The 13,678-nt window shown below is 39.5% G+C and overlaps 1 protein-coding gene across 2 annotated transcripts in view; it reads left to right on the top strand.

Moving 5' to 3' along the window:
- col8a2 (collagen, type VIII, alpha 2) overlaps positions 1-13,678 on the top strand; it is a 56,788-nt gene that overhangs the window by 8,212 nt on the left and 34,898 nt on the right. Inside the window, exon 1 of one of the 2 annotated variants that reach the window (XM_066674399.1) lies at positions 5,151-5,210. The exons of the other annotated variant lie outside the window; for it this stretch is intronic. The gene's annotated coding sequence lies outside the window, so the exon portion shown is untranslated. Of the gene's footprint in view, positions 1-5,150; positions 5,211-13,678 lie in introns of those variants that run through there. 2 annotated transcript variants of the gene reach the window in all.

Here is a 13,678-nt window from a genome sequence, read left to right as displayed (position 1 = left end):
TGTTTATCACCTGTGTTTTTTAAGTGACTAAATTAACGGGTTTCTTTTCCCTTTTTTTTAGCAGACAAGAAAATCAGATCTGGGTTTTCTTTTGTTTTAAGCTTTTCATATGCATTCACATTTCTGACTATGATTCTTCAGCTCCCTTTTACTACACTTTTTCAAAGTTGCCTTGCACTCCTCCACAGCCCCAGGTAGTGTGGTGTGACAGCATGAGAGAGCTCGTCAATTTGGCTAAAGATGAGAGCACACAAATGGGCCATGTCCCATCCAGCTCCCAAGCACAACAGGCCATTTGTGTTCTTCTGTAACCGCAGCAGGAATAAGGTCCATAGCATGGAGAACTGGCTCTGCTTGCAGGAGGTTTGCCCTTTTGCTCATACTGGAAATGGTGGAAATGGCAAAAGAGATGGAATATGTTGACAGTAGAGAAGCTAGCTGCCACAGATTCTCGAATATTCTCCTTGTGAGTGCTTGTTAAACTTTAATTTCTGTAGAAGAATTTGAAGGCTGGGCACCTGTGGGTGTAGATCCTTATTTTTGGATTACATATTTTTTGCCATGTCCACTTTAAATTCCTCAAAACCTTCAGAAATTCTTTAGCCATCATTTCTGGGAAGATATTCTTTGGCCAATAAACACAGTATTTAATTAGTCTTTGCTTCAAGTCTATTATCAATGCATTTCATGTGGCTTACAGCTGGTTACATGCACTTTCTCTCTCCCTTTTCCTTTCTCAAATGCAGCCAGTAAAAGCTCTGTTTTGTTGCTGCTGCTGTAATGCAAACCAGAGCATTGGTGATCTCCCTGTGCCAATATCCCGACAGAGTCTTTGCTGGTCTAAGCACAGAGCACTCCTCCCTCCCCTGTAGATGCCTTGGTTTTATGAGTAGAAAGAGAAATGCTCACGTGTGTAATGCAAAGCCGTAGTATTGATCTTCAAGTGGGTTTCTGCCTATGCATTAATTTTGCAGCAGCATGTGGGTGCTTTGATCTGTGAGATGTCTGGAAATGGGCTCAAGTGTGGAGCCTTGCAGAGTTTGCTTGTAGCTGAAGGTTGTTATTTGATTATGGAACCATGCTGATAATTCCTGCAACTAGAGTTGGAACGATTCTGCTTCTTTTATTCCAATACTGATAGTGTTACTGAGCGTTTGAGCTACACAGTGTTATTAACCAACACAGAGACAGATGAATGTTTGGCTGATTTTGAGCAACATGACTTCACATCTAAAACATGGATAACCTAATTAGACATTACACATACCTATGTATGATTTGTGCATTGAGGACACCTGATTTGTCACAATTCCTAATTAACATATGGCCACTGTCCATTGCAAGTGAGCCCCAATCCCCTGGTGGCGCTGTTTCACTGCATATACATTTAAAGTCTCTGTTATTTGCCCAAAGAAGAGCTATGAAAGCTGCTATATTTTTAGTCAATGATAGCATTATACAAACACAAAACACTGCTTTTCTGACTATCTGGACTCTTCAGTCTATTCAGGTTGAGTTTAGGGTTAAGGATTAGGTTTATGGTTAGGTTTAATGGAAGTTTTAAGGCTGCTTTCAGCTTTCTTTCATATACAGTTTGGGAACAGTGGGAATGGCCTTTTAGTAAAATATATGCACATTTTCACCTTGATACCGGGTCTGGCTTGAACGTATTGTAACAGGCTCAGTTCATATTATAATTTATTACAATTATATGTGGGATATAAGTACTGTATGTAATAAAGTACACATATGTAGTAGTTAGTTGCTGTACAAAATAAGACTTGGAATACACCAGGTGTGCTATTCCATGCCACCATCTATGTCCTGATTTCTGTTTATCCTGACTTTCCTCTTGCTTATGCAGGTTAATTTTTTTTTCTCTAGTCTCCTCAGAAATGTCTCTAAAGAAAAGAATTACTAGTAATAAATGCCAGTTTTTTACTGAAATTTAAATAATGAAATGAGGGTCTCAAAATGTTCATGGTATATTAAGTACATATGTTGGTGAGATTAATTTATGCCTCCTATAGATTCTCTGCTAATAATCTTTTCATAAAACATTCAGCCAGTGTAAACCAAGCATTTTTCATACTGCATGCTGAAGCTAGTATCTGCTTTACATCATATTCTTGATTGTTACATGAAAATGGCCTTTAAAATGTTTCCGCAAATCATTTGGATTGACCTCTTAGAGGTAATGTTTCTCATTATTGATATAATGTGGTCCAAATAGCTTAGGAAATATCTATCAAGCATTTTTGTTCCTTTTTTTGAAATGTAGCAGGAAATGAGGCCAGTCTGTTTTGTCTGCTTGTCTTTTTGAGTTCACAGGGAAGATAGCCCCAGCATTGGTTGTCCTGCTGCCTGTCTCACTGTGGGCCTTGACCAAACCTGATATCCACATGTCATCATGGTAATATTGTTCAATTGATGCTATGTCAACTCTGGGGCATCTTGAGTTCAAAGTGACCTGTAACCTGAACCCATGAGAGGACAAAGACTGAATTGTAGCTGTGAACCCAAACTGAAACAAGGCTTAATCCAAGTCAGAAGGCTAGAGTGCCATCTTCCAGCTGAAGACTGGCTCGTTTGAAGATGAGCCCACTTTACACAGAAGGCTTGATCTCCCTCAATTCAAACATTATCCCTGTCAGATTTTTTGGCAGACGTTTTTTGCTGAATCGAAAACAAACTTTGTAAAACGAGCACGCTGAGAACATGATCCTTACACACAGAGCCTCTCCGTGGTGCTGTAAAGGCTGTCTGCAGGAACCTCTGTGTGGATGGCCCAGTCAAAACAATGCAAGGTGAGACTTTAGCAGCAGCAGCAGCTCACCCGCTGTCTTCACAATGACAAATCCAGATGCCTCAAGATTTTGCCAGTATTTACCCTGAATATATCTGTGCCATCCACACCAGAAAATGGCCCTAATTAACTTAATCACATCCCCTGTAGACACATATTTCATCAGAACACCAGGCGGTCCTCAGTCATAGCCCTGGAGAAGGCTCAGACATTTAGATAGGGTGCCTTTCAAATTTCTTTTCAGGAGTCTTGCCTACATACCTGTTGAGTGTCTTGCTAGGAAGGGATGTGATGAGTGTTTGATTGCAGTGACAATGTTAATTCCCACAAATGCATAAGGCCTGGAGGTTGGTGTAGCCTTGAGGAAGGACAAACACAGAGTCATGCTCAGGCTGCACAGAGGGGAGCATGGCTCTTTGGGAGGAAGCTGAGATATGGAAAGGTATTTAAGTGCTACAACATGTGTTTTGTGGTTCCCTGGTGTAATAATGCATTTCAAGTATTGTACACCAACTCACTAAGTTGTTACAAATGAATGACAACCATGCAGATATTCCAATAAAATTATTTATGCCACATATGAGAATATAGATTATGAGGAATCATAAAACGTATTGTTTTCTGGTGAATTATGAGACTCTTTGTCCAGTATGTAGAAAACAATACAGCCTTCATAAAAACATTTGATGTACTAGTAGCCAAATTTGTTATTTTTCAGCTATTACTCAGTAAGATGGTATTACATCCCTGGGACAATGTGCCTCAGTTAGACATTGCACATACAGACTTTCTGCATGTCTGCATTGAATATTAGAGATATATTTGGTTAAATTTTCCATTCACTAGCAGTTCCTCTCAACCTGCAGCAAATTTAGGGGTGGAAGGGTGAATGAACAGCACTGTCTCCTCCCTCAACATTCACGGCTGATGTGTCCTTCACCTGCTCCATGGGCTCCCATAGACATTCAGTTCTGGAGTGGCCAGTCCATAGTTCTAGATACATTAGCACTTAAAGCTCCACAATCTTTCAGACCCATGGTGTTGAGTTGTTGCCTGTGGAATATCTTGGCTCCAAAGTAAAAGTGGAGATTGATTTTCTCCGGTCTTTATCTTGGAGATGAAATATTCATGTGCTGTTTATCTGATGGTGATAAAATTTGTGCTTTAGCAGGTCCCACTTATTCATTTTATTTCATTAATTCATTTTAATACATTTTTAACTCAATGTTTGGAGCTTAATTTCTTTTGTTTTTAAATACTTAATTTACATGTTTGTACTCTTTTCATAAATATCATGTGCAAATGAATAACTTGAAACTTGACAAGAAATTAAACGAATGGTGGATTTTGGACAATAGTATGTGTGTGCATGTTTTTCTGTGGAGATATTTGATTCTGAACATGAGATGGAACTGTTTTTGAGTTTTTTACTATTTGGGTTCTCAACAAAACAACCTTAAAGCTGTTATATAGAAACGTCCTCATGTGACTCTTACAACTGACATGTTTTATAGAATATTAATGATTGGAAATAAGTGTGATAGATGCTTTAACATTATATTTTATACCATATATTTGAATATAAGGTGTGAAGTTATACGCTGTTTTTGTTGTTGTTGTTGAGGCTAGTGGTGTCGCTCAGCTTGCATTCGCTAACACAAGGAAAGCTTACATAAGAAGAAGTCAAAGGACTAGCTGTATTGTGCAATGTGATTACCCTGTGTCCATAAAATAACCATCAAATGATTAACCTTAATTTCCAAGGCTTCCAGGCTGCAAATGACATAAATGCATAAATATAAATGGGTAATGCCACGGAATGTGCCCCACAGTCATTAATCTAGTAATCTGCTCCTTGTGACGCTCACCCCCCACCTTTCTTTTCTCAATAAGATTATTTAAAAAAAAATAAAGGATAGTTGTAAACCAGGCCACCAAACTCCAACAAGCACAGTTGTTTTCTTTCCCCTCGTACATAACAGATACCTTCACTGCCCATCCTCTTGTGGAAATATTTATGTAAGCTTGTGCTTATTAAGTGTAAAGTGGACCCAAGATGACATTGCATTAATGACCTGCTCTTTATTTGTCATTCATTTGTCATTAGTATAATTTTTGCTGCAGATTTCAAATGCTTCCAGGGTACAGAACAGCTGCGTTGTTATTGAAAAAAATCTCAGGACTGAAAAGTCATCCACCCACAAATAACCCACTCATACTCTTCTGTTATTCATTCTTAGTCATATGCAAGAATTTGAGAGTGGCTGGTTTGAATGGGTTTGCCTAAACCCAGACACTAAGCAGATATCTGATTTGTGTCACAGGATGTTGCAGCTGGAGCCAGTACAATCTCCCAGTGGGAAATATGGGCCTGTCCCATTAGGGCAGGGCAGTTGGAGACTAGGTAGGCATTTGCCATGTGCACTGCCATTCACCTCAGATACACCCTAATCATCATCCATTCTACCCATTTCTCCCCCTTCTCTCTCTCTCTCTCTGTCTCTCTCTCTGTCTCTCTCTCTACTCCTTTTCCACTCTTCTGTGGATGGCTGGAATGTTTCTGTAATTGCTTTCAGTCTGTTTGTCTGTGAGAGTTTAATCGAAGACTAGTACTCCTCATTTGCGAGCTGTTTTCCCTACATGACTCCACAGAAGGTTGGACATAGATGTATCTATTGTTCATTCACAGTGTTGAGATACCTCTAAATCAGGCTTTGACCAGCTGGTTGAATTACTGATCATTACAGATCATTTTGCCTGATTATTGTTGTATTACAGTTGTTAATGTAATATCAGCCACAGTGCCAACTGGTTGCTATCACAGGCAATATGCTAAATAACATGAGGGTGTGGATTCCACAGCATCCATAAGAGCTGGGGTGAAAGACTAAAGTCCAGAAGCACAAAGAATTGCATATTTTCAAAACGGTTTTGCACAATTTTCATTGCAGAGATACCTTTTAGAATCGAGAAAAGAAAATAATTTATGTAAATATGTCAGAAATTGAATTGTGGAAACCACGTGAAACCAGTGAAAGACTGTGGAAACCAAAGAAATAAAACAGCAGGGTTATTTTCATATCATTTAATACACAGCTTTGGATTGAGCTAAAACTAAAGCTAACACTAGAGCTAACCAGACTTATGTTTTTCTGTAAAATAACTATTTAATTTTACCTTGCAATAATAGCAAGTGACTAAGAAATTACTGTAAAATAGATCAACATTAACTTACTTTAGACTTGTTTACTTGTTTGTTCTTAACATGTTTAACTGTCCGTGTGATTACAAAGATACATTTAAATTATGTTCATTTTAATAATTTTAAATAAAACATCAGGAATTAAATAAAGCCAGCACCACACTTCAGTCACCAAGATGTGCTTGAAATGAATGTTCCTCTGTAAATCCTTTTTGGCGCAGCAGGTAGTGTCACAGTCACACAGCTCCAGGGACCTGCAGGTTGTGGGTTCAAGTCCCTCTCTGGGTGACTGTCTGTGAGGAGTTTGGTGTTCTCCCTGTGTCTGCATGGGTTTCCTCTGGGGGCTCCGGTTTCCTCCCACGGTCCAAAAACACACGTTGGTAGGTGGATTGGTGACACAAAAGTGGCCCTAGGTGTGAGTGTGTGAGTGAATGTGTGAGTGTGTGAAGGACTGGTGCCCTCTCCAGGGTGTGTTCCTGCTTTGTGTCCAATGTTTCTGGGTAGGCTCCGGACCCACTGCGACCCTTAGCTGGACAAGCGCTTACAGATAATGAATGAATGTAAACCCTTTTCATGTATAGTCTAATAACTGTGACTAATTTACGGACCTTGCTATTCTCACTACAGGTGTGTTCTGTTTTTCTCTCAGTTTGTATGTGGTGGCAGGTTGTGTTTAATGGAAATATTGTTTGAAACCCTAGGGTGCACTATTTTGAGAAAGTCACACATGTTCAAGAAACACTCACTGGCAAATAATTTAGGCTTTTTAAACACAGACTAAACCAGAAATTATGTTTAACTTATTTGTATGCGTTATGTATGTTTTATGTACATTTAGAGGTTTACATGAGGGTTTTTTTGTGGGGGCATGGGAGGGGGAGGCTGAGACTGGAAGGAAATATGGAGCCATGGTGCCCACAGACCCACACTCCTCTCTGTCTGTCCCCTTCTTATTCTGATTCACTTACCCTGACACACGCAGACACACACCACACTGCCCCACATAGGCTCGCTCACATTGAAATATCATTTTAAGGACTATATAAGTCATTCCAATAAAAACCACAGACTCCTTATTAGGCGGCTTATGACTCAGCAGAAGAGACAGCGTGAGAGAGACTGCGAGATTTTGGAAAAGCAAAGAAAACGCCAGAGTCAGACAATGTTTGTTTTCTTGTCTGTTCTTCTAGTCTAGTTCTTGACTGTGTTCTTTTTCTTCTGTGGGTGCTGACTGTCATGGCTGGATTTAGTGTGTTTAGGTGTGAAAGGTTCATGCTCCTACCCTTCTGAAAATGTATAGAACTATGGGTCCAATAATTTCTGCTCTTTTTTCCTGCAGGGAACATTAATGTAAGTCATGGTGAGCCTTGTGGGACATATAGGTTTTTTGTCGAAGGTATCACTTCTGCAGAGACAATAAGTCTGCGTCCAGAAGTCTTGTGTAGACCAAGCCAGTGTTTCCAAATGGGGATTCATCTATTTGATTCATGGCTTTAGACCCTCATCCAAACCCAATAACAGCAGTGCACAGCTGAACATTCCATGACCATTATTTCTGCATTATATGAAGACCATCCTATATTATGTTAGTGTTTCATGTCACACACAGATCGGACTACAGTGTACATCGTGATGGTTTTCTTTCTTTAAGTATACAGTATGGTACTTTACAGTACAGCTTTTAACCCTAGACTCATCATGGTCAACAGTTATTTATATTTATGACAGGCATTAGGCAGATGATTTTGATCAGAGCAATTTACAGGAGAAATTTGAGTAGAGTCCAAATACCAAACTAAGACACTGCTAGATGCAGAATTCAAAGAGAGAAATGCAAAATAACAACATAGGTGCAACACTGTACCACAATAAATGCTGATGCTTTATTCTCACTACCCATTGGAAAATATTACAAATTAAGCATTCATTGCTTTTTTTTTTCTTGTTTAAGACAACTAACCACCTTTATGCAACAAGTGATGATCCAGAATGCTGCAGCACGCCTGGTTTTCAACCAGCCTAAAAGAGCACATGTCACACCTCTATTAGTTGAGCTGCATTGGCTACCCTTAGCTGCTCGCATCAAATTTAAATCACTAATGATGGCCTTCAGAGTATTCACTGGCTCTGCTCCCATCTACCTCCAAAAACCATATGTTAGCGCCCGCCCTCTCCGTTCCTCAAAGGAGCGCCAGCTAACACGGGCAACCCCCCGTACAGGTCAGTCGAGGTTATTCTCATCTCTGGTACCACGCTGGTGGAACGAGCTTCCAAGCACTATCAGAGCAACAGAAACCCTCTCCGCATTCAAGAAATCCTTGAAAACCCAACTCTTCTGAGAGTATCTCTTGCACTGAATGTCTTTCTTTAATGCACTTATAACTTCCTGGCATATTGCACTCAATGTAAGGTATTTTGTATAAATTGTTCTGTAGTTTGAATGTTAGATCCTCTTTTTTAAGTCGCTTTGGATAAAAGTGTCTGCCAAATGCATAAATGTAAATGTAAGTGAAATGTAGTATTTTGTCTGATTTATAAGATTTGTACTAGATTAACAGATTGAACAATACACGCATACCTAAGAGTTAATATTTCTCAAGACTCCTTTTGAGTTAATTTATAATGGAGACAATCAGTTTAATATATCCTCAACAAGTTCAGCAGAAAAACGGTTCCAAATCCTTGCTTCATATACAAATAATACTTTTGATTGCAAAGACTGCAGAGACATAATAATAATATAAAAAGTAGAATTATGATAGTTTAGGAACATAAAATACACAGACATCCACTATCCACTATGATTTCTTCTTATTTTCATGGATTCATAGTTGACAACATTTATCAATACGGTAGTGGAATTAAATTTAAGGAACTTTTAGATTTATACTTTTAATCACAGGTAGACTAATGAATGCCACTTTAAACACATTGTGGGAAAGGTACAGCCTGGGATAGTTATATTAGGATTTCATGGTACCATTTTAATGTAAAAGTCACACACATTACTGGGGGTGTTTGAGAATGAATACATGCAGGCGGCAAAGCCTATAGCATTTAGTGAGATTTTACAAAGCAGTTCCTGGTTATGTCAGATATGATAACATTTTTCCAACCTTCCTGCTTTTCTTTTTTTGCTAATAGTGTGAATCAAGCCATTTCTCCTGGTAAGGTGTCATTCAGACATCTCCATGCCCCCCTGCGATACAGGCGTAGAGACAGCTGCTTGGATTTCTTTGATATATTATGTCTCCATGGTCTGAGTCGCCGTGGTATGTTGAGCTCCAGGGTGTCTATGGATACATGCCCAGTGTGCAAAAACTAACAGAGCTAGACTGGAGTGCCAAAGAAAGTTTGTCTTGTCCAGTAAAAACGGCAGTAGTCCAGCAAGGATTAAAACGGCACTCTGAGACTACCGCCCCCTAGAGTAGCAACAAAAGTGGGGGGCCAGGGAAAAGTGGGAACTCCTAGTATGTGAAAAATCTGTTGGCTTTTCCTAAATCTCTTAACATGAGGGCTACTGAAGGTTGTTTGTAATCATGATTTCTGCTGTAGAAACCAGTTAGTCAGAACACTTGTTTTGGCTTTCTTTACACTGAACTGAATCATTTTAAGTGTTGTTATTCAGAACCCAATAATACCTAGAATGTGTGAGTAGATGTGTGTAGTAATGAAAATGCACTGGATTTCTAACGAATGCCTTAAATATACAATTGAAGTACTGATTTTATGCTTATGATATCTAGACATTGAAAAGGGCTCTTACCTATTGAAATATGTCTCTCTGTCATGATGCCTGCTGTAAATTGGCAATTATGTATGAAGCTGCACATTTGTCAGATATAGCTTGATTTGATTTATTCTTTTTCCTTTCTCCATGTATAAATGAGCTGCACAATATTCAATGTCAAGGAGTGGTTTTCCCATAGCTATTTTTCCTCTGTGGCTGGAATGAGGGAAGTTCTTTGTCAAAATACTGAAGTCCATTGATTTTAGTCCCCTTTCCCCTAACCTAAGTAAACACTTTCTCTTCCAAACCATACAGAAGAGAAGCTTTAGACAAAAACACAGTGCTTGGTCAGCATCTGATGAATAGTTGGGGTAAGAAGAAGGCTGTTTGGGTAATTTGCATCTACTTTACTTGGTGTCATTAGGAGCTCATTTGCAGGCCATGGCATTATCTTGAACTCAAGGCAATTATCTTTTGACGCAATGGCGCTTCAAATTAGTCTTCTTTCCACTCGAAGCCCATCCTTTTCACCAAAGGATTTTGTTTTGTATTATATGTGTTGATTGCCAAATATGTGTCTGTCTTTTCAAGTTTTTGCTTTTCTGTGGGTTTTCTTGTGTGTTTTAAACAATTGGCCAACAGTCTTCACAGCCTTTCTCATGGGAGTGTTATTTATGCAAGACATGGCATGTGATTGTGTGTGGCATATTTTTCCTTTATTTTTCACTCCATATCAGTAGTTCTTCCTGAAGTTATGCTGCTAAATTGGAGAACAATCCATCGTCTGTTTAATGTGGCTGAAGCTCAAAGTCAGTGTGTTTCTCTTTCATTCCTGTTCTGACTTGAAGTATAGCCAGAGACCTCCAGTGTTCTGTCTGCTGGAGAAACATGGCTGTCAAATAACAAATAACCCATCAGAGACCTCAGAGCACGGTAGACAAGTACTGGGCTATATCACAGGTCCGTAAAGCTTCCTGTGCAGACTGTAATATTATACACTATTAGTGGTGCATTCAAATAGATTCTAGCAGAAAAGGTGCTTGATCAAATATTACAGTGGGACAGGAAATACAGTGCCAGTTAACAGTACAGCATTTATAGTTCAACACAAAAATTCTCAGTGAGGAAAACTCTCATGAAGCCAGACAAAATCTACTCTACTGGTCCTGATTCTAAATGTGGACATGACAGTGACCCTGAAACTGGACTATGGAAGAATGGTTGGAGAGAGACAGGGGCTGTCATTGGAAAGAGAAGGAGAAAGGGAAAAATGTGGAGGGAATTTTAATGGAGTTCCCTTTTTGTTGCAACTGTGGAGCTAATGGCCAGCACTTACAAGGCTAGCTTGTGAGACAAAGTCTGCAATGAAAAATGAAAAAAAAAAAAAAGAATTCCACAGGAGAGCTCATACCAAGAGACAGGCGCGTAGTTTGGCATGGGACAAGCATTTCCATTAAATGGCAGGTTTAGGGAACAAGATAATTGCTCTAGCAGAACTGAGCCCCTCATCCCCCATCCCCCACAGACCATGAGGATTTACTTATTACTGCATAGAGAGATATTCACCAGTGGATATCCTTTTCTACAGTGCATTAGAAATATCCACGTTAATCTCTGAAAACCTGTTTACCAGAACTGGTATTGGGTCGGCTTTATGCTGATTTCTCACATCACGTCAAATGGTATTCAGGTCAGGAGAGTGTTTGTCCAGCCGTTCCATGTGTTTGGGCCTGATTGTGCTGGCTCTCTCTCTCTCTCTCTCTCTGGCTGTCTGGGTCTGCAGTCTGCGGTGAGCTGGTGTGTGTGATCCTGGATTAATGATGGAGAAACATTGGGCCACTTGGTTCCAGTCGTGCAGTTCTCCAGCTCATGTTTGGATGGGTCTTCAAACATGATGATGGTGAAGGGGAGTGTGGGGGGGTGGCGGTCAAACAGGGTCATGCCGTTCAGGGAGAAAACAAACCATGGCACGGAAATCATTAAGCCAGCATTAGAGCTGCTAGCTTGTGTTTTGCACTGATACACAGTCCTCCCAGTCTGTTTGAAGTGAGTAATAGTGATCATAATCTCATTAATAGTGATTGGCCCACTCTTTTTAGGGCAGTCAGTCTGTACTCAGCCCTGAAAAACAACCTTCCCTCTTCTCTTCTGTGAGACATTCCTTTTGGCTGAAGCTGTTGTTTGGGTGGAAATGTGTTTTTGGCATTTTATCTGCAGGCTTATCAACTGTTGTTCTATGAGAACATAAGTTTAAATATTTATTTGGCCTGACTTTGTATGAAATTCCAAATTAGCCAGAGAATAGAATAGAATAGAATAGATTAGAAACACAATGGAATAGAGCACCACTTTATTATCCGTGCTGCCTTCAGCCCATCTGGCAGTTGGGAAAGACAATGTTATTGACAAAAACAGGATATCCAATCAATCAAGATAATTCATCATAAAACCAGTCTTGTGAGATCGTAAAATCAACAAAATCAACAACAGACATCATAACAAGACATCATACAACCGGACATGATTAAACAGGACATCAATTACAGGTCTCTGTAGGAAAAATACATTGTAAAAAAGGCATGTCTGAAGCCAGTTAATATTGAAAGCTCTTAAAAATATTTTGCCTCCAAGCAAAGAACACTGACCACACATGGTATATATTATATATACCCTAAATGGCCATAAGTTTAAAGACACACAGTTGCCCATTATTTCTTCTAAAGTAAAGGGTATAACTGTCTCTTGGTCTCTAGACCTTGCTGTCTCTAGACATTGCTGTGAGAACTGGATTACATTCAAACACATAAGCATTCGTGAGGTCAGTTACAGGTGATGGATGATAAGTTCAGGATTACAACAGCCATTCCAGCTAATCCCAGTGGAACTGGATGGTGCTTCATCACTCCAGATATTTCAGTTCCACTGCTCCACTGTGCTGGGAGTCTTCATATCCCTCTAGGCAAAGTTGCATTGAGCATGGTGACTTTAGGCTTAGATGCGACTACTCAAGAGCACCCCATTTTATTGTTAATGATTTGTTATTTGGAGATATTTCAAACTATGAATGCGTGACTGAATACTAATGTTAGCAGTGGAAATAACTAATTAGAAGAGCATAAATATTTCATAAGTTGGTGGACTGTTTTCAGTCCAGCGGTGACACTGGGGGGTTTCAAAACTCTAGCAACAGTGCTGTGTCTGATCCATTTTTACCAACACAACACACAGCATTGAAATAAGAAGGTCACTTTAATATTATTGCTGAATAATGTATATTCTGCTAAAAATATTAATCAAGTAATTAATTCATTTATTCATTCTGTACCCGCTTATGCTGTTGGGGTGGGTCCAGGGTTGGGGTCGGTCCAGAACCTACCTGGAATCACTGGGTTCAAGGCAGTAATACACCCTGGATTGGGCACTCTCACATACAGACAATCCACCCACAAATTTGAGTTTTTGGATTGTGAAAGTAATCCAGAGCACCCAGAGGAAACCCACACAGTCACGGGAAGAACATGAATCTGATTTTTTGTGTGATATTAAAACAAACATTTGACTCACTCTTAATGACACTTTATGCTGGAAAAAAGAAAGGTGGTCCCAGATATTGGCTCTTCAGGTTCTAACTGGCTGTTTAGGTTCACCTTCCATTATGGAATTAAAAAAGTCTTAATCTGTGATGAGACATAGGGCATGATTAGATTTAATTGGGTGTTTGGTGTCAGTGTTGACCATAAGTGGTCCATTTATGGGCTCAGCTTATTAACATTCCTGCATGCAATAAAGTGAAAATGAAGCTGTGCTAAGAGAAAGTGTAGGAAACCAAACCACTTTATGGGGTATAAAACTGTGGTTGAGACCACAGCTGCTGAGGATGGGTGTCCGTAATTTAAGCAATTAAAAGAAAAACAGCAAAGTAATGACTGGGGGAACTTAC

This window comes from Hoplias malabaricus, chromosome 6 (genome assembly GCF_029633855.1).
Source record: "Hoplias malabaricus isolate fHopMal1 chromosome 6, fHopMal1.hap1, whole genome shotgun sequence".
Taxonomy (NCBI): domain Eukaryota; kingdom Metazoa; phylum Chordata; class Actinopteri; order Characiformes; family Erythrinidae; genus Hoplias; species Hoplias malabaricus.
Note: the sequence above shows the minus strand (reverse complement) of the source record. Positions and strands in the feature narration are given on the sequence as shown.